The following is a 22,585-nucleotide window of genomic DNA, read 5'->3' on the forward strand; positions in this document are numbered from 1 at the left end:
CCTGCATAATAAGAATAGCATCCACTGAGAGTAACAGACAAGGTTCTGTATTACCATAGCTCATTGGCATTATTTTCTCATTGTCATGTTTTATTGTTAATACACTTTTGGGAAATGGGGTGGAGATTCTTTTTCTCGGCAGAGATAAGACAGCAACCGGTCTTGTTGTAAATGATGGTAGGATTGTAAGAGACCAACCGGATGGAGTGTCGCACGCTTTCTGGTCACTTTTAGGTTGGTTGTAACACTGGGGATTTCCCCCAAGAAATAATTGGCATCAGCCTTCTCGCTGCCATTTATTGGCCAAATAAATAATTTTTCTCAACCGCTGTGTCTTTTCTAGTAGTCTGTGAAATAAATAATTGGTATCAGCCATCTCGTTGCCGTTTGTAGGTGAAAGAAATCTTTTTATTTTTTATATAGCGCTAACATATTCCGCAGCGCTTTACAGTTTTGCACACATTATCATCGCTGTCCCCGATGGGGCTCACAATCTAAATTCCCTATCAGTATGTCTTTGAAATGTGGGAGGAAACCGGAGTACCTGGAGGAAACCCACACAACACAGGGAGAACATACAAACTCCTTGCAGATGTTGTCCAAGGTGGGATTAGAACCCAGGACTCCAGTGCTGCAGTTCTAACCACTGAGCCACCATGCTGCCCCACAAAGAAATAATTTTTCTGGATATATTCTACTAGTGTGGGGAACGAATAATTGGCATTAGCCATCTCTTTGCCATTTGTAGGCCTAATAAATAATTTTTCAGGACTGCTATGCTTTTTCTAGTAGTCTGTGAAATAAATAATTGGTATCAGCCATCTTTTTGATGTTTGTAGGTGAAATAAATAATTTTTCTGGATCTTTTCTACTAGTGTGGGAAATGAATAATTGGCATTAGCCATCTCTTTGCCTTTTGTAGGCCAAATAAATAATATTTCAAGACTGCTATGCCTTTTCTAGTAGTCTGGAAAATGACTAATTAACATCAGCTGTCTCGTTGCCATTTGTAGCCCAAAGAAAAAAAAATCTGGACATCTGAGTGTTTTTTAGTAGTCTGGGAAATAAATAGGTAGACATCTCATTGCCATTTGAAGGCCAAATAAATATTTTTTCTGGACCGCTGTGTGTTTTCTAGTAATCTGGTAAATAAATAATTGCCATTAGCCATCTCGTTGCCATTTTGTAGGACAAATAAATGCATTTTCTTGACTGCTGTGTGTTTTCTAGTGGAGTTGCAAATAGATAATTGGCATCAGCCATCTCGTTGTCATTTGTTGGTCAAAGATATAATTTATCGACCACTGTGTCTTTTCTAGTAGTCTGGTAAATAAATAATTGGCATCAGCCAAATTGTTGCCATTTGTTGTTGAAACAATTTTTTTTTCACCGCTGTGTTTTATAGTTTTGTGTCTAATAAATAAATCTACTGTTCTGCCAACTGTTTGCAAGTAGTGTGCAAAACAACCACTTCCAGAAATGAGGAGAGCATCAAATACGGGAAGTGGATGTGGCTGTAGTGGTGCTGGTGTAGCTGCTGATGGTAGTGGTGGTGTAGCTGTTGCAGGGAAAGGATGTGGTTGTTTTGGACCTGCTATATGCCCAAATACAACACCTTCCTCTGGTGCACGCAGGCAACAGGACATTATGCATCGTTTTGTAGGCCCGAATATCATTGCACAAATGGGGAGGCCACAAGATAGTGAAAATGTGTCAAATTGGATGACTGACAGTTTCTCCAGTTCCTTCGCATTATCTTCTACTGAAGATAGAAAGTGCAGAGTTAGTACATGAGGAAAATGGTCATCCAGCTTTCACCTCAACCCCTTGCAAATCAGCCAAGTAGTCTGAGCCCCAAGTCATGCAGCAGTCTTTTCTGCTTTTTGATGACTCCGCTGGCTGAGGTCCTGTGGATCATCCACCTGGCCCTGTCCCAGAAGTGGAAGAGACTGTGTGCACTGATGCCCAATCCACTGTTATGTTGGAGGATCAGTACGTGGGTAGGCTAATGCACATGGTCAGTGGACCACCACCAGGGCTGCCACTAGGAATTTCGGGGCCTCATACTGGCAAACTTTTTGGGACCCCCTTGAGACTCAACCCAAGCTCCACCTCAGCCCCGCCTCCACCCCTCAAACTGTCCACAGTCCCGCCGCTCTCTCTTCAAAAAACTCCACTTCTCACCAATCACACATTAACAGTTCCCATCACCAGATCACACATATAGCCGGAAGCTTTTGTTTTAGCCAAAAGATTTTTCTAATCTGCCACCACAACAAGGCAGACTCTTTTGGCCGAGCTCTACTCTGCGCTAACCTATAAAAAATTTGTTAAAATATGCAATACAATTTAGTTATATTTTTATTTCTTTTTCAGTTTTTAATATGACCAATAATATCATATACAAGGGACAAATACACTGCACCATGACCAGATCACATATTACCACCACATAGTGACCTGTAACACCACATACACGGAACTAATACTGCCACACCATGTCCAGATCACATATTACCACCACAGTGACCAAATAATACCAGATACAAGAGACAAATACCACCACACCATGACCAGACCACATATTACCACCACAGTGACCTATACCACATACAAGGAACAAATACTGCCACACCATGTCCTGATCACATATTACCACCACAGTGACCGAAGAATAGCACATACAAGGAACACATACCACCACACCATGACCAGACCACATATTACCACCACATGGTGATGAATAATACCACATACAGGGAACAAATACCGCAACACTATGGCCGGACAACATATTACCACCACATAGTGACTGAATATTAAAATACTGATCATTAATAAAAAAACACAATACTATCACCAAAAGGGCCATTATACACAGGAGATCTGTACTAGGTATGAAGTGTCTGTGTACAGGTAATACAGTGATTACCAGTGACATTATACACGGGAGTTCTATATATAGTGTAAGTGTAAAAGTAATACAGTGATCACTGGTGACATTGTACACAGGACCGCTGCATATAGTATACAGTGTATAGTGTCAGTGTACAAGTAACACACTGACTCCCCTGTCACTTCTCTAGATGTATTCCTTCAGCTTCACTTTTCATCTTAATCCAGCACAGACCACCATCACTTCTTCCAGCCAGGAGTCGTCTCTGCAGGAAATAACAGTTATCTAGAGCTCTGCTTGCAGAACACATTACTTAATTTTACTTAACATAGTGTCGCTCTGCACAGTAACAGGACCACCCCCCCATTTAAAACAGTATCCTCAAAAAATAAAATAAATACATCACTGCAGTAATTATATCCCTTATTTAACCCCTATGGTAATAATATCCCCCAGCCTGGCCCCGTGTATCTCATTCCTGGCTCCAGCCATAAGTTTTCCCATTCTGCCCATATGAGTATCCATCCTGCCCATCTGTCCTATGATCCTGCCCCATCTGTTCCCATGATCCTGCCCCATCTGTCCCCATCATGCTGCCCCATCTGTCCCATGATCCTGCCCCATCTGTTCCCATGATCCTGCCCCATCTGTCCCCATGATTCTGCCCCATCTGTCCCTATGATCCTGCCCCATCTGTCCCCATGATCCTGCCCCATCTGTCCCCTTGATCTTGCCCCATCTGTTCCCATGATCCTGCTCCATCTGTCCCCATGATCCTGCCCCATCTGTCCCCATGATCCTGCCCCATCAGTCGCCATGATCCTGTCCCATGATCCTACCGCCCCATCTGTCTCCATCATATCCATCCTGCACCATGATCCTGACCCATCTGTCTCCATCCTGCCCCTGTGTCTCCCCTTCTGCCCCTGTGTCTCACATTCTGCTATCTCCCATCCTGCTCCCGTGTCTCACATCCTGCCCCGTGTCTCACATTCTTCCCCGTGTCTCACATTCTGCCCCCTGTGTCTCACATCCTGCCCCCCTGTGTCTCACATCCTGCCCTGTGTCTCATTTTGCCGCTTGTGTCCCACATTCTTCCCCTGTGTTGTTTCCATTCCTTCTCCCTGTGTTTTCTTTCTGCCCCCTGTGTTGTTTCCATTCCTGCACCGTGTTGTTTCCATTCCTGCCTCGGTTTGCTTCCATTCCTGCCCCGTGTTTTCATTCTGCCCCATGTTGTTTCCATTCCTGCCCCCTGTGTTTTCATTCTGCTCCCTGCATTGTTTTCATTCTGGCCCCTGTGTTTTCATTCTGCCCCGTGTTTTTATTCTCCCCCGTGTTGTTTTCATTCTGCCCCGTGTTTTCTTCATTCTGCCCCCTGTGTTGTTTTCATTCTGCCCCTGTATAGTTTTCATTCTGCCTCTGTATTGTCTTCATTCTGCCCTCTGTGTTGTCTTCATTCTGCCCCGTGTTGTCTTCATTCTGCCCTGTGTTTTCAATGTGCCCCCTGTGTTGTTTTCATTCTGCCCCCTGTGTTTTCTTCATTCTGCCCCCTGTGTTTTCTTCATTCTGCCCCCTGTGTTTTCTTCATTCTGCCCTCTGTTTTCATTCTGCCCCCTGTGTTTTCATTCTGCCCCCTGTGTTTTCTTCATTCTGCCCCCTGTGTTTTCTTCATTCTGCCCCCTGTGTTTGCTTCATTCTGTCCCCTTTGTTTTCTTCATTCTCCCCCTGTGTTTTCTTCATTCTGCCCCTTTGTTTTCTTCATTCTCCCCCTGTGTTTTCATTCTTCCCCCTGTGTTTTATTCATTCTGCCCCCTGTGTTGTTTTCATTCTGCCCCCTGAGTCTCCAATCTGCCCCGGGCTTGCCGCATTCAGTAAAAAAAAAACAGCTTTCTTCTTTCCTGGTTGGGCTCCAGTGCCGACGTCCATCCCAGACATTTCAGTGCGGACTCGCCAGCGAATGACAATGACGTCATATGCCAGCGACGTGCACACTGACGTCAGCTGCCAGCCTCCGATTGGCTAGCAGCTTCAACTATTGCCTTGCGGGCCCGGACACAATAGAACCTGCGTCTCGGGGCCCAGGGCCGGGTCCAATGGGCATATGAGACAGGGCCCGATGCGGGCACCCTCTGCCCACTGGGCCCCATACGCCAATCAGTGCAGTAATGCCCTGATGGCGGCCCTGTCCACCACAGCACGTGAGATGATGATGAAATGCAGTTGTCAACTGCAGCATATTTCTGCAGTATGCCGACTGGCAAGAAAGGCAGGGTTAAGGATTCGGTGGAAGATGATGTGGGGGATGATGAGGTCCTAGACCTCACATGAAGCAAAGTCCATCTCAGTGACATGGGCAGCTTGGAGTAAATAGATGTGGCCATGCTGACCAGCAGCATAGCGAAAGAGGGAGCAGGGTGCAAAAACTGGTGGCCCCTAGTCAGTATGTTGGTTGTTACTGCCCATTACGCTGCTGAAATCAGCTCAAGAAAGACAGCTCCAAAGAGCTGCATGGAATTACTTCAGGGAATATGCTGACAAGAAGGCACAGGTGGTTTGCACACTGTGCAGTCAGAACCTGAAGTGAAAGAGTATAAGAGAAAACCGCATGCACTATCCGGATATGGTGCCTTACTAGGGTCCAAAGCCGTGTATAGAGAAAGATAAACTTAGGCACTCAACTTAAATGAGGTTTTTTGTGATTTTATTGTAGTCATCAAAATAAACGTTTCGGCCTCAATGCCTGGCCTTCTTCAGTAACAATTTCCATAAGGAAGATATAGAGGAGTCCCTTGGACGTGTTGTGAAATGTACGGCACTAGTGCAGTGTAAACTGTTCGAGTTAACAAAGTCCGGGTAAGAATGTCCACAACAAGATATCAAGAGACCGGTGCCGGCTTGTGCTAGTGTGACGCAGTATCCACCGCTAGTCTACCCTAGATATATATATCATTAAGGCCTAATAGTACATTAGAAATACATAGGAAGCAGGGAAAATAACGTATTATGCTCAGAGAGAATTAGTGTACAATTACTCAGGAGAACAATCGGTAAAGCTGGAATATGCACCCAAGACAAAATGGACCCCATTGATAAAATAAACCAACGTAAGCTGTTCTATTGTACACATACCAATTTCCATAAGGAAGATATAGAGGCGTCCCTTGGATGTGGTGTGAAATGTACGGCACTAGTGCTGCAACAAGGTGAAAAAAATGCAGGAACAGTGAGTGCCCATATATAGTGTACTATATGGTAGTGCACAGGTGGCTGCAAAATAAGTGGTAGAATTACCAGTGTAAACTGTTTGAGGTAACGAAGTCCGGGTAAGAATGTCCACAACAAGATATCTGCAAGGAAATGTGATGGATCCTTATACAGCAGGTTCCGGAGGTAAAGGTGGGCGGTAGTATTGCAGTGAACAATGGTGCAATCAACTTACCAAGAGATCGGTGCCCGGCTTGTGCTAGTGCGATGCAGTATCCACTGCTAGTCTGCAAAAGCCGGCAGGACATGATGTGCTTAAGTGCAGGATGGGCGGGCCTAAACAAGCCGGTCATGTGATCAGCGTTACTGTACACGGAGAACATAGCGGAAATGATACGGCTAGGCTGTGCGGTCCACAGTCAGAGTGTTTGCGTTCCAGCAGACATATTGAAAGGGGCAGATGATGATCCTAAAGGCTCCAGAGACATTGTGGTGTATCTCTTATACACAAAAGTGCACACAGGGTGATGGTGTGTAGACGGACAAGTGGACAGTGTCATAAACATTCTCTCAGTATAACCGACTCTGCAAATAAGAATACAATAATTAGAATCATGCATAATAACGACATGTTATCTTAGTACAATATCTATATGAGCCAGTTTAAACCTGTATGATCAGGGTTCTTGAACTTTTTTTTTGATGACTACAATAAAATCACAAAAAACCTAATTTAAGTTGAGTGCCTAAGTTTATCTTTCTCTAGAACCTGAAGTGAGGCATACATTTTCTCAACCTGAGCACGTAAATGTGGTATGCATGATGAGTAGTGCTGAGCGATACATTCCGATATTCAAAAGTATCAGTATCGGATTGGATCGGCCGATTTCCAAAAAATATCGGATATCGCCGATGCCGATACCCGATACCAATGCAAGTCAATGGGACACAAATATCGGAAGCGATCCTGGATGGTTCCCAGGGTCTGAAGGAGAGGAAACTCTCCTTCAGGCCCTGGGATCCATATTCATGTAAAAAATAAAGAATACAAATAAAAAATATGGATATACTCACCCATCCGACGGACCCTGGCTGTCAGTGGTGCAACCGGCAGCCTCCGTTCCTAAGAATGCCTGTGATGACGTCGCGGTCACGCGACCGGTCACGCCACCAATCACAAGACCGCGACGTCATCGCAGGTCCTACACTCACTGCATTCTTAGGAACAGAGGCTGCCAGTTGCACCGCTGAGGTCCAGGGTCCGTCGGAGGGGCGAGTATATCCATATTTTTTATTTTTATTCTTTATTTTTTACATGAATATGGATCCCAGGGCCTGAAGGAGAGTCTCCTCTCCTCCAGACCCTGGGAACCATACGCACCGCACACGCCGAAGATGACTGGGAACTTATGGGAACTTCCGATTCCGATTTCCGATATCACAGAAATATCGGAACTCGGTATCGGAATTCCGATCCAGCGAATATCGGCCGATACCCGATATTTGCAGTATCGGAATGCTCAACACTAATGATGAGGCATCTGAATTCCAAGCACAAGGTGCAGTAGAGTACACCTCTCAAAAAGCATGACAAATCTGAGCCCCCTCCTGCTACCTCTTCTACTGCAGTCTCAAACTCTGCCTCCCGGTCAAGATGAACAGTGCCACATGCGTCTCTGCAAAGAGAGGATGTGACAGCATCTCCAACACCACCAGTGTCACTGAGCATCTACACACCTGTCCATGGAAGTGTTCAGTTTTCCATCCCACAAACCTCTGAGAAAAGAGGAGATACCACCCCTAGCCACCCACGAGCCTTGGTCCTGAATGACAGCAGAATTTCCAAATTACTGGCCTTTGAAATGCTGCCATTCAGGCTGGTGGAGATGGACAGTTTGAAAAAAAATTATAGCAGTGGCTGGGGAGATACAAAGAACTCAGACGATACCCCTTCAACAAAGGACAGCTTGTCATTGCCTCTGGACAGCCTGGCACACATGAGCCAATACATGTTGCTGTGCCTGCACTGCGACCATCGAGTTGCCAGTATTGTCACCAGTGCAGACTACTAGGTGGAAACCCTGCTGGATCCCTGCTACAAGGACAACATACTATCATTACTTCCATTACTTGAGTGGGAGTGCAAAATGCGTGATTACAAGCACATGCTGGTAGAGACACTACTGATATCTTTTCCAACTGACAGAGGGGAATCAGGGGAAGAACAAGGCAGAGGTGGAGGAAGAAGTTGGCAAAACAGCTGGGGCACTTCCAGCATTTCAGAAGGTGTGGAAGAGTATCTGTCCACACGTCTAAATGTACTAACTAATGGGTTTGCTCCATTTAACTTCTAGGTCTCCTTTGAGGACACCTGCCCTGAGCTTGCACTGGAAGTGCTGGCCTGCCCTGCGGCAAGTGTACTATTGTAACATGTGTTTAACAAAGCAGAGGGAGTGATCACAGACGTGCATCTGCCTTCCTACATCCAATATATAGAAGCTAACATTCCTTAAAATTAACCAGGCATGGATCCCAGAGGACCTGTCCATACCTTTGGATGACTAGACAACAATAACAAACACACAGCCAGTAATCAATTCTGTTCGCCATGTGCTTCCTTTGGGTGCCTCCTTCCCAAATTAAAGAAGAAAAAAATTGTGTTGGCTACCTCCTCCTCTGCCTCTTCAACTTCCACTGCCATCTCCATGTCCTCCACCTCTTCCTCCAATTGGATCTTTGCCCCCTGCTTGTAGCTTGTTAGTTGACTGGGTTCATTCTATGATCTTTGATGTCAGTTCCCTTAAAAAAAATACAAACAGGATTGAATTACTCCTCACTTGCCTTTTCCACCTACACTGCCACAATCACCTCTTCTTGGACCTATACCTCCTTGACCTAGATTGATAGTTTGAGTTTCGTTAATTCTAGGTTGTTTTAAGTTCTATAAAAACATGTAAAAAAAATAAAAAAGTAAATAAAAAAACCAACCAAAAAATAAAAAACAGTGTTGGATTTACTCTTCCCTTGCTTTTTCCATCCATACTACCATGTCCACCTCTACCTCTTTACTTGGACGTACAACTCCTGGTTCTAGATTGCTAGATTTTCAGAATTTTCTTAATTGTAGGATGTTTTAAGTCAGTTCTATAAACAAATAAAAAGTATATATATTTTTTTTTAAATACAAAAAATATAAAAATAAAATCAATGTTGGATTACTCCTTCCTTGCCTCTTCCATCCATACTGCCACGTTTACTTCTTCATCCACTTGGAATTGAAGTCTTAAAAGATAAGGGTTATTACTGTAAAACTCAGTAAAAAAGGGTAAACACTGTTATCTGTGTTGGGCCATTACTGTATGGAGCTGCAAACTATCAAATTATTACAGTGTGTCACGATTTCCATGTATTCACAGTACCGACTAGATTATCATTCGCTTCTCTCAATTTTCTATGAGAATTTATTCAGCATGTTACCGCAAGTATACAAATCTCATAAATGCAGTCTGGTAACTGACATTGGCACTGAAAATACATGGCAATAGTGATAGTGTGTGCATTGCTTATTGTCACGATCAAGTAGTATGCACTCAGATAGAGTGAGTCACGTAGATTGATGGCAGCTTTTTATTTTCAGCCTGCAAATCCTGTTGTAAACGGACAAAATAAACCTTTTTTTGTTGCGTAAAGGGGTGGTATAATTGCTTTTTCCTCCTCTCCATCTAGATCTAATGCTACCAAAGAATGTAGCTTTAAAATTCTGTTTTTACCGCTTTCTGGAATTGGTGCTCTCATTATTTTTCCTGGCTCTGTCCATGTTCAGTTCTAGTTGGTATGACAGGGATACTTTTGGCAGAATGTTATCAATAGCATATTCTTTGGGGGAAAGATGGCGAGTTTGCTGAGTCAAGTGATTAGCTACAATGGTCACGTGATCAAAAAGGAAAAGTAAACTGTAACTGATGATACTGGAGAGGGAAATTAATTGGTGACTACTGCTTATTTATTTTGTTTATGATTTATTTATTCTATTCCTTTAGTTTCAAATTTTAATTTTAGTTCCCGGATAACTCCTTTAATCACAAGACATTTTGCGATTTGACATATCTTTTACAGCATCTTTTCTAAATGAATTATGTTTGCACTTGTTAATTTATAGGACTACAATGAAAGTAGAAGTTTAGATTTTCTAAGACATCTTTGCCTTAGCTATTAATGCAAAAGAGCTTTGTATAACTAGGCACGTGATGAAATGTTTTATATTACTCTAAAAATAATAATGGTGCTTGAAACAGTGACACCATGTCAAGTTCTACATTCTTTCAAAGTGTGTGTCAAAGCATTTGAAGAAAACTTTGAAACTTTTACACTCATACCTGAGATACAAAAGGTGAAGAAGCAAGCCTTAACAATCAACTTCCAATCATTCTCTAATTAACTGCATTCATTCTTCCCATTAATTATACTCTTTTTTTCATTTTCTACTTTTTTCTTTTGCACTTTATGACACTCTTTTACAACACATCTCATGCTGCTTCAAGCTCATTGGTTAGTATTGGAGAGGCTTCTATAATACAACTATGCATTAATATAATCCTATAGTTATATTGCAAATAAACACACACCCAGAATAAAGTCCTTTATTTGAAATAAAAACAAATCTCTCTTTTCCTTTTTTTTTTTTAAAAAAAAAAAAAAAAAAGCAAAACACAGTTGTACTCAGTGTCTTGTGGTGAACTCTTATAACCTGACTGATCGCACCGCAAGAGTGAGACTGTTCAGTTCAGAAAGGTCCTGGATGTGTACAGCCAGTGAACTCAGTTCAACTCAATGACGTCAGCGGGAGTGCCATGGAAAAAGTTGTAAGGGTCCTCCCTCTGTCAGTGAGTGGAACTGAGTTCATAAACTGTGAACACCCAGGATCTTTCTGATGGCACCACGAGCATGAGAACTTTCTCACACTCGCAGTGACATCAGACAGGTCATTGGAGTTCACCGTGAGACACTGAGCAGCGCTAGCACATGTTGCTCATGCTAAGTGTCTCTGCTGGATGGCAGGCTGTATATTGGCGTCATGCAACTATGTAGCAGAGCTACACCTGTCACAGGACAAATTAATTATTATCTTCTCTGTGAACAGGTAAGGAATATTGTTGTTTATTATTTTAATTCTATTTCAGGATAAATTAGCTTCTTTGGATTGGGCAAGGACGTATGGTTTAGTTAGGATTCATTAAAGGAGTCTGTGTCATTCTTTCAATGAAAGGACTTTATTGTGAGTGTGTGTTTTTTTACACAATATGACTATGGGGTTAGTAATAGGTGAGTTTTATAGATGCCTCTCAATTACTAGCCTCTGGGCTTGATGTCACCTGTCAATACAAAGGTGACATCAACCCCCCCAGTTCTCACCCCACTTGCAACCACACCAGGACAAGTGGAAAGAGCGAGGCTAAGTGCCAGATTTGGTGCTTCTTATGGATGAAACATTTCTGGGGAGGATGAGAGCTAATGTTTTTAGTTTGGGAGGGGGCCAGTATCCATGACCCCTTCCTATGCTATTAATATCAGCCTGCAGCTGTCTGCCTAGACTTTGCTGGTTAATAAATATAAGGGGACCCTATATAATTTTTTTGAGTAGGTACCCTATTTTAATAATCAGGAAAGGCTACGTATACAGCTTTGAGCTGGTATTAATATCCTGGGAACCTTTATGAATATTGTCTCTTTCCCAGAATATTAACATCAGCCCCCAGCTGTCCGCGTTCCCTCTGCCGATTATGAAAATTACAGGGGACCCCAACTTGTTTTTTTTAATTACTTTTTTAATTGTCAACAAAAACAGTAAGGTGACCTTAGTTCCTAGCAGCTGTTTCTCATTGCTAGTACCATTGCAGAACTGATGTACAGCCTCTAGTCCAGTACTTGGCACACCAGCATTCAACAGTCTAGCACTGGAGCTACCATGAGACCCGGTGGCTTAAACTTAGGCAACCATTAAAGAAACCAAAATTCACAGCCACCGGGTCATCTTGCAGCTGTGAGGCCTGGAAAACATATATGAAACTTTGAGGGACATTTTAAGGTTACTGAAGTTTCCAGCTGCTGGAACACATGAAGGCTGTGAACAAAGGTTACCTTGGGTGTGTATTTTACTGTACTTGTTAAAAAATAAAAAAAACAATAAATGGAGTGGAGTCCCCCATAATTTTCCTATAAAGCTGAGGGAAAGATGATGGCTAGGGGCTGATGTTAATATTCTGGGAAAAAGACAATATTCATGAAGGTTCCCAGGCTATTAATATCAGCTCACAGTTATATACTTAGCCTTTCCTGGTTATTAAAATGGGGGACCCCCAAAAAATGACAGGGGGTTCCTCTGTATTTTTGATAACCAGCCAGGCAAAGCTGACAGCTGCGGGCTGCAATTTAAGTAAATAATTTTAAAAAAATTGGCGTGAGGTTCCTCCAACGTTTGAAAACCAGCCAAGCTAAAGCAGACAACTGGGGGATGGTATTCTCAGGCAGGTAAGGTGCCATGTATATTGCCCCAGCCTAAAAATAGTAGCCTGCAGCCACCCCAGAAAATTCTGATGCTTTGTTTGGCTCTTCCCACTTGCTCTGTGGTGGTGGCAAGTTGGGTTCATATTTGTGGGGTTGATGTCACCTTTGTATTGTGACAACAAGCCCACAGCATAGTAATGGAGAGGTGTCTATAAGACACCTCTCGATTACTAATCCTTTAGTTATATTGTAAATAAATACACACCCAGAACAAAGTCCTTTATTTGAAATAAAAGCAAAACACACTTTTCTTTTTTATTTAAAAATAACTAACACAGTTATTCTCACCATATGCCATTCCATAGAAGCCCTCATCTCCTGTAATAAAACAAAAATAAAAAGCAGCCATATCTATCATCTGTCTGCCATTCTGTCCCATGCCGTAGTCCATGTCTAGGGGTAAACAGTTTTCAACCTTGACGGTGCCAGGATGCGTCCATACGTATTACTAACCCCATATTCATACTGTATAAAAAATACACAAAGAATAAAGTCCTTTAAATGTAAGAATGACACAGACTCCTTTAAAGGGAACCTATCATCAGATTTTGCCACTATAAGATGCGGCCACCACCTTTTCAGGGCTTATCTACAGCATTCTATAATGGAACAATTAGAAACAAGTGGTCGATCCCACATACTGCACATGACATGCCTGACAAGAAACCAAATAGATTACAGATCTGGAATTACAATTAGCAAAAAATGTGATAGTATAATCACGCTGTGCATCTTTCGCTCTAAATTTGGTGGTTTTTTTGCATATATTGACACAATCCACATCTACTCATGTAGCATTTGTAGTTCCCCATACTTTCTAACCAGGAATAAGCTCTTTTTTCTGAATAATTTGATCCCACATATAAACTGGGGACAACCTGTTGGCGGAAGTTTTTGATTTTTTGGCTACAAATCGCACTCCATTATCTAAGTTGGTGTTAACTTTTTATCCTGCCTCAAAACTGGAAGATCCCGTTTTATTATATTGACTATTTGTGGATATTCAATGGAAAATGGTGTAGAAAAAACTACTTGTGATTGATAATCACGCATACTGCGATCCATTAAACATTGTTCTCTGTTTCTACTGCATGCTGTATTTCTAGCCCTGTTCACACAAGCCTGCGAATAACCTCACTGCTTGAATCTCCTTGCAATTACTTTGCACTCCTGACTGAATTCAACATCATTAGAACAAGCATGCCTCACCCTAAAAAATTCTACTATGGGCAGATTCTTTTTTGTGTGAACAGGGTGTGCACTGGACGCATGCAAAACTCTATTACCCATAGTTGGCTTACGGTGTAATCTGCTACAGATTTTACCACTGTCCACTTGTCCTTCAACAAATACATCTAGAAAAGGGGAACTTTGGTCCTTGTATTCTGAAACAAACTGCAAATTCCGATCATTACAATTCAAAAATTCAAAAAACACTTGATGATCTCCTGCCATTTCTTTTTTGATAATAAAAATCAAATCATCAATGTAGCGTCCTGTCCATACAATCCTGTCATAGTATGGATTAGATTTTGAAAACAAATAATCATATTCCTAGCATATCATTATTGAATAAAAGATAACTATGGGATAGTAAAAAGGACACCACATTCACAATCTTAACTATGATCCACTCTGGCACCAACGTGTACATTTTCATCACCCTGAATACAGCCGATAATGTTTCCTGATGCGGCATAGATGAATAAAGCGAAACGACATCGCTGGTAACCAATCCATATTCTTGTTTCCAATTTAATTCTTTAATAATATTCAAAAATGCTTTTGAATCTTTGATATACGTGGGGGTATATCATACCAAAGGTTGAATAAAGCGATCTACCCAGGCAGATAATCTCTCAGAGAAAGATCCAATGCCAGACTTTATAGGGCATAGTTTTGGGGGAAATGTTTCTTTATGTGTTTTGGGAATACAATGGAATATTAGTATTTTAGGATCATGTACCCACACATATTCTTTTTCTTTAGCCGACATGATATTGCATTCCACCAAATCCAACAGCAGACTTTTCAATTCAGCCTGATATTTTGCAGTTGGATCACCACTCAATATTTGAGTCATCTGAATTCAACATTACAGTAACCTCATGTTCATACAAGGCCCTGTCCAATACCACTACTTTGCTGTCTTTATCTGACTGACGAATTATAATGTGCTCTGGGAAAGCATCTTGTGGACAGATGTGACCAAAACAAAGCTTTTTTTGTAAAGCACATTATTCTACTCGTCACCAAAAATGGAATAAGGCCTACAAAGAAAAGAACATAGTCTTTCAGTCAAGTGGAGCTTCAAAGATGTTTGGGGGTTATTTGGGTTATTTTCCTGCCTCTTGCACTGGGTGCAATACCTTACATATATTTATATGTTTTGTTTTTGCACGTATATCTTTTTGCAGGGTGCAGCTGGGCCCAATTGGTTCTGTACACTGTGGCCTCTGTTCACACGGGATGCATTTTGGCACTGGGCAGCCCGCCATAGGGCGTTATTAATAGGCTGGAGCCAGATGCCTGCATTCCCTGTGTGAACACGCCACATACAGTTTTTATCTTAGTGCACGGGTGCACCACACGGCCAAACCCTTATTGAAGGCTGGCTGTCTCATCAGGTATTGCACCTGTGCATTTGCTATTTCATTTGGGTCCGCTGCATCCTGCTTGTGCATTAGTATTGAGGCCTATTCAGACAGGTAAGCATCTCTGCCTGTTTTTGGTGTTTTCTCTTGCACTGGGTGCCCTGACTGTGTGTAAGGTATCATGAAATTACCAAAGTCTTAAAACATTTACTTTTTCTCAGTTTTCTGGCATTTGGCAAATGTTCATAGTTATGGTAATCCTAATTGACCTAAAACGGGAAAGGTTTATTCTGATTTCACGTCAGATATTGATAGTGTAAGTAAACTTTTAGTTTCAACTGTATAAAAAAAACTTCCTTCTCATCCCCCAATGGGGGTGGTCTTTGGTGTCCTTTCTCATTCTTGGGTCCTCTACCAGAGGCCTAGGAGTTTGAGGGTTCGGCGCAGGATCTTAGTTGTTCTCAACATTGCGCTTTTCTGGACAGAGAGCTCAGATGTCGTTCCTGGCATCTGTTGTAGCCATTCTTCCAACTTAGTGGTCACTGCTCCAAGTGCTCCTATCACCAATGGAATCACTATTGCCTTCACCTTCCACATCTCCAGTTCTCCTTTGAGGCCCTGGTATTTCTCCAGCTTCTCATATTCCTTCTTTCTCATGTTGTTGTCACTTGGCCCTGCCACATCTATTATCATTGCTGTCTTCTGATTCTTGTCTACTATCACAATGTCTGGTTGGTTAGCCAAAACATGCTTATCCATCTGGATCTTGAAGTCCCACAGGATTTTAGCCCTTTCATTCTCCACCACTTTTTTCTGGGGTCTCCCTCTTGGACTTGGGGGGACTTAGCCCATATGTTGTGCAGATGTTCCTATAAACAATTCTCGCTACTTGGTTGTGGCGTTTGGTATACGCTGTTCCTGCTTGCATTTTGCATCCTGACAGTATGTCAGGATGGTTTCTAAGGTTTATTTGCATAGTCTGCAATGGGTCTTGTCTTGTGTGGTAAATTCCTGCTTCTATGGATCTGATACTTAGTGTTTGCTCTTGTGCCGCTATGATTAGTGCCGCTGTGCTGTCTCAGAGTCCAGCTTTCTCCAGCCATTGGAATGATTTCTCCATGTCAGCCACCTCCATTATCTGTCGATGGTACATCCCATCCAGTGGCTTGTCTTGCCATGGCACTTCATGTTCCTGTTCTTCCTTCCAGATCTGTAACCGCTTATAGCATTAATCCACATGGTAAATCTATCACAATCAATAATGATTCCCCATGGATAAGACTACTATGTGACCTATCATCATATACAAAGCATATCTCCACCAACAGATGATACTGGGTCAAAAAAGTCAATAAATCACTAAATGTCCAAATATAACATAGGGCACTTCAACAATACTACAACACACAATCCCATAATAATCTCAATGGGGCCAAGAAGAGATCCCACAAGTACAATATAAAATAATGTTTATTAGTAGATAAAAATAGAACAATTGATCAATCCAAAAAATACATAAGATACCATACTAAGGGACGCCGTGGAACAAAAAGAGTATAGGTATATATATATATGTGTACAGCAACCTTCTGCATAAAACACATGCTAGAAGATGACAAAATGTACCCAAGCCAAAACCATGCTGACACTATACCAACTTCAATGTTGCTATGAAGCTGGGCGGCATTTTTATCAATACACAAGATCCTAAAACATAGGGTCTCTAATACAATACTTAACCTCCCCAATTCATATATACATACCACCATGGGCCAATATGAAGGGCATAACAGCCTCAATAGAAATGGGGAAATGAAAGAAGTAATAGCCGGATATATATTACCTGCCGCACAGCTTCTCCCGGGCACCTGAGGAAGGTTTTTCAACCGAAACGCGCGTTGGGGTGGAGGCGTGTTCCAGGAAGGTCTAGCATACACTGCGGTGGGTATATTCTGTGTTCTGCCATGTATCTGCATTTCGCTGCGGTGGGATTGTTCTCGGCATTATAATAGCGGTACTGCAGATATAGGCTATTTATTCCACTGCCTCTTGTTATGCAGCCTTCATTTTTGGGATTTTTCCACAGATAGGGACCCGATGCCAGTGCTTATGGGTGTATACAATCTCCCCTCATTTTTGGGTCACTTATCTCCACTGTTTTTGCGTTGGTTATCAAGCATTGTTATTTGAGTCTGCATTGTTATTAATCAACCCCCTGCTTCTTTGCCTCCTTTCAATGTCGTTATGTAGCACGATCTTGTTCCAGTGCTGTTTACCCTCTTTAATCACCTGATGTCAATCTTTTAAATATTCTTGTTAAATAAAGTTTTGAGATTTTATATGATACTTTTTTGACCCAGTATCATCTGTTGGTGGAGATATTCCTTCCAGATCTGTTGTTGTTGCTGCCTTAGGCTTTCTCTCAGCATCTCATCTTTTGGTGCCATTTTTCTGATGTATTCCTGTATACTCCTTGTTTCTATTGAGATAGTGGCTTGGATGCTTATCAAGCCTCAACCACCCTCCTTTCAGTTGCATTGTGAGGAGCTTTCGTGTCTTCACATCTGCTGCTTCCATCTCTTCTTTTGTCCAGCACACTATGCCAGCAGGTTATCTAATAACTGGCAGGGCATATGTACTGTTGGTGCAGATTTTATTCTTCCCAATGAGCTGGCTCTTCAGGACCTGCCTTAACCTATGATGGTATTTGGATGTTGCTACTTTCCTTGCCTCCTCATCATGGTTACCGTATCCCTGTGGGATGCCGAGGTACTTGTAGCATGTCTGTACATCTGCTATGTGACCTTCTGGTAATTCCACTCCATCAGTCTTGACTACCTTGCCTCTCTTTATTACCAATGGGCCGCATTTCTCCAGTCTGAAGGGCATCCCAATGTCTTCACTGTCGATTCTTGTCAGGTGGATCAGTGAATTGATGTCTCATTAATTTTTCGCATACAGCTTGATGTCATCGATGTAGAGGAGGCTGATGGTGCTTCACATTGAACTTGTATCCACAGCCAGACTCTAATTTTCCAACTGAGAAAGTTCAAGCCTATGCAGAACAGCAATGGGGACAGTGCATCTCCTTGGTAAATGCAGCATTTGACGGTCACTTGTGCTAGTTGTCTTGAGTTGACTTTCAGTGTTGTTCTCCATAGCCCAATTGAGCTTCTGAGGAAGGTTCTAAATTTCCTGTTGACATTGCAAAGAGCCAAGCATTCACAGATACATGTGTGTAGCATTGAGTCATAGGTTTTCCTGTACTCAATCCAGGCTGTGCTGAGATTGGTCTGTCTGGATCTTAAGTCTTGAGCAACTGCTCTATCTACGAGCTGAGGCTTAGAGCCTCTGGGGTCGGTCCCAATGCCTTTCTGAGCTGGATTCATGTACTGGTTTATATGGTTCTGTAGCTTAATGGCTATGACACCTGACAGGAGTTTCCATGTTGTTGTAAGGCAGGTTATTGGATAGTAATTGGATGGAGTTGTTCCTTTGTGAGGATCCTTCATGATCAGCACTGTTCTACATATATACTGTATATATATATATTTCTTGTGAGTAAGCTAATTAAAATTATTGGTAATTTATCAAAGCACATTAATTCACAGAAACCATCAAGAATATTACATGACAAAACATTTACTTCACCTCTGACACAGCTTTAATTAAGGCTTCTTTTCTGAGATTTGTTTATAAAATATTCCTACAAAAGTGTGCTCATAAATAATTGTGAGTAAAAACTCAAAATGAAAAATGTAATTGCATGAAATGACCTCTTGCCTATTTTTTCAGCCTTGAAATTACAGTCCAAGTAACAGAGTAACAGACAGTGATGGATTTGCAGCAAAAAGAGATCTCATGCTATGAAATCATTAGACCGAGTTTATTCTTTTGCAAATAAGTCACATTAAATAAAACATAGCATCTGATACTTTTGACAGCATTCTGTTTTATCATTCACAATTAACCAAAGCAATAACATTGGGAATTAAGGTATTTTATTGACATGAAAAGGTCAACAATCAAAGAGATATTTTGATACAGTATTTAGATAAAGAAAATAGACTGAATAATTGAAACTCAATGGCCCCGATTCATTATTTACATTCTTTTGTCACTTACTGTTTTGTGCTGTGGTGTTTTTTTGCTGTTTTTGTTCCAAAATCTTCAAAATGACACGTAATTCATGCATTTAGTAAATACTGGCGTTCTTAAATATACACCAGAGGGGAACTAAAACGGAGCTGTGCCAAAGTTTGCAACTTTTTAAAAATCTTGTAATTCATCAATAAAACATATGGAATCACTAAACTCATCCCATAAAGCAGAAAAAAACAGGAGAGCACATATTAAATAGACTTCAAACATTGCATAAACAGAATAATGAATTAAATACAAACCAAAAAAAGGTGCAAACCACAAAACTAGATAAAAACATACTCAAAGGCAATGATAAGTCTATGTTTCAGTCCTCCCTGACCTCGTTATCATAGGGATACTGCAAAGGGGAGGAGCCAGAATATTGTGGCATCTGGATACACAAACTTCTGCACTTATCAGAACTGCTTCACCATCCTATTAAACAAACAGGTTTTCTTCCAATCATGGCAAAGGTTTAGTTGATCTCCTGGAGCGCTCCATCCTGACTTGTGTCAGCCGTTCAGTTTTCGCCACTCCCCTCTGGTATATATGCTACCCACTGGCGGACTTTTGACTAATATCACTCAGCTATTCATTATAGAGGTTGACATATCAGAGGTGGGGGATTGGGCTGTATTATCGCAGGAGTTTTTCTCCAAGTAAATGGCATCTGTGTGCATGCTTCTACAATAAACTGTCATCTGCCAAGAGAGACTATGATGTTGGTAATAGGGAACTCTTGGCAATAAAGTGGGCCTTTGAGGAGTGGTGTCATTTTTTTGAGAGGGTCAGTTAATCTGGTCATGGAAATCACCGATCATAAAAATCTTTTGTATTTGGAACTTTCCAAGCATCTGACAGCTAGGCAGGCAAGATGGTAATTGTTCTTTACCAGATTCAGATTTGTTTGTGACATATAGGCTGGGGGATAAGAACGTTAAGGTGAATCCTTTATCTCGTTGTATTTCGGGGGCAGAAAGCAATTGCGAGCTGGTTCCTATATTTCAGAAGGGTGTAGTTATTGCTACTATATGTTCGGATCTGGAGAAGGAGGTCATAGATGCTCAGGGAGATGCCCCTGCTGCCTGAATGTTCAGAAATGTGTAGCTGCCTGCATTACTTGTGTGCGTTCCAAGACACCCACATACTTTTCTGTCCGATGCTCTTCAAACTTCAACCGATTCCCTGTAGACTATGGACTCATTTGTCTGTATATTTCATCACTGTTCTACACATATCAGCATGGAACACTGTAATACTGGAGATGGTGGATAGATTTAGTAAAATGGCTCATTTCATTGCGCTACCTGCTTTACCAAATGAAAAGACTTTGGCGAAAACTTTTCTTCAAGAAAGCGTGAAATTACATAGGCTTCCATCTGCTACTGTTTCCGACTGGGGGGTTCAATTTATTTTCAATTTTTGGAAAGTGTTTTGTGCTTGCTTAGGGATTAATCTTTCACTTTCATCTGCCTTTTATCCACAGTCTAATGGGCAAACTGAAAGAGTGAACCAGAACCTTGAAACATATTTTAGATGCTTTTTGTCCAAGAAACAGGAGAATTAATTTTCTCATTTACTTCTAGTTGAGTTTACAGTGAATAACCATTGTCTTCCAGGCATACGATTTTCATCCTCAGTTGTGCTCCTTCAATAGCAATCGTTCTACAGAAATAAGTGAGTAGGAATGGTTTTCTTTGTCCATTACATCAGTCTGGTAAGGGATTCTTAATAATTTGTGAAAGATGGTGTCCTATGTGTTGGTAATTTGGTGTCAATAGCGAAGTATATAGTGGCACAGCTGTGTTGGTGCTCAAGATAGGTTGCCCACACCAGTAAGATTATAGAAAGTAAATAACTTGGCACTCAACTTGTGTATAGTGATGATTTTAAGAATTAAATATTTATTACTTGGATCGCAGTCCAGCATAAACGTTTCGGTCAAAACAATAAGACCTTCTTCAGTAGACTGCATTACAAAAGTATAACAAAACAATAATAAGTACATAAAACAATAATAGAGTAATTTTAACTAAGGAGATCAAAATAAGAAAAATCTCACAAGACTTTGTGATATGTGTCAGGTTGGAGGGTAGGAGAGATAGGGAAAGGGTAGAGTAGTATATTTACATACCCGACTGCTTGTCAGATGTAGAGGGTCACAGAGTATAGGTGAGATCCTATATATTAATTGTAAATAGACCTCTAAAAAGAAAGGATTTCCTACAGTGATGAAACAGTAATAGTATGATAAAAAATGTATTATAAGGTGAGGGGGATGAATGGTGTACTGACCAGATTAATTGGATATGAACGCATAGTTCTTCAAATTGTGGTAAGGTTGGTAACTGAAACACAATATAAAGTCATGTGGGAGGAGCTACACACAGTAGGAGAAGTTAGTTCACAAAGACAGAGCTTATAGGCAGAACTGAGGAGATTCTCACCTAAAATAGCCAGGATAGGTATGTATCCCATAGAATGAAAGAGCAGGGTAACTTTCAATGTGCTGGCTGTAATAAAACATATATAGCCATAACCATAACTGCGGGAATAAATGGCTCTATATATGGGTGGACTGAGTATCTTACCATATAATAATGAGTTCCTCACCATAAATGTTATTGTATATAATGGCCAATAGTTACTTGTGTAGTGGCACAAAATTCTAGAAAATAGGTACAAACAATGTTATAGTCATGTGTGTGGTATTACATAGATACCTAAATCCCCATAGGAGGTGTCTATCGCAAAAGGAGTGAGTGAAACGTGGCTCACCTATTATGCAAGGTCTCCTTGAGAGTCCTGCAGGATAGGTGCCACTGTGTTACCGGCCCCTGCAATATAGCAGAGTGTTAGCAATAGATAATCTAAGTGGCAGGGAGAGAAGGCAAAACTTACCAATAAGTAATTTGGTGTGGTTGTCCTCGAATAACATTAAGTTGAATGTTACTTCTTGGAAATCTCGATCCAAATTCAGGAGCGGAGGAATGTCACAGGAATCCCGCGACAGAGGGAGGTTAAAAGAACGTGCCATCTGGTAACACAAACTCCTGCCCTTATTAGACCTGCTTCACCATCCTAATAAACATTGCAGGGTTAATCAGTTAAGTTGATCTCCTGAAGTTCTGCATCCTGAATTTTATCAGCTGTTCAGTATTGGCCACTCTCCTCTGGTATATAT

The 22,585-nt window shown here is 41.4% G+C and overlaps 1 protein-coding gene across 4 annotated transcripts in view; it reads right to left on the minus strand.

The window, feature by feature from the left end:
* Positions 1-22,284, minus strand: part of LOC143807647 (uncharacterized) — a 255,796-nt gene extending 233,512 nt beyond the window's left edge. Inside the window, exons 1-3 of one of the 4 annotated variants that reach the window (XR_013221775.1) lie at positions 21,697-22,284; positions 21,536-21,606; positions 21,286-21,370 (exon numbers count right to left, since the gene is read on the minus strand). The gene's annotated coding sequence lies outside the window, so the exon portion shown is untranslated. Of the gene's footprint in view, positions 1-21,285; positions 21,371-21,535 lie in introns of those variants that run through there. The other 3 variants (XM_077289448.1, XM_077289449.1, XR_013221774.1) reach the window with 3 other exon arrangements.
* Between the last annotated feature and the right edge of the window lie 301 nt (positions 22,285-22,585).

Source organism: Ranitomeya variabilis, chromosome 2 (assembly GCF_051348905.1).
Source record: "Ranitomeya variabilis isolate aRanVar5 chromosome 2, aRanVar5.hap1, whole genome shotgun sequence".
Classification (NCBI taxonomy): Eukaryota; Metazoa; Chordata; class Amphibia; order Anura; family Dendrobatidae; genus Ranitomeya; species Ranitomeya variabilis.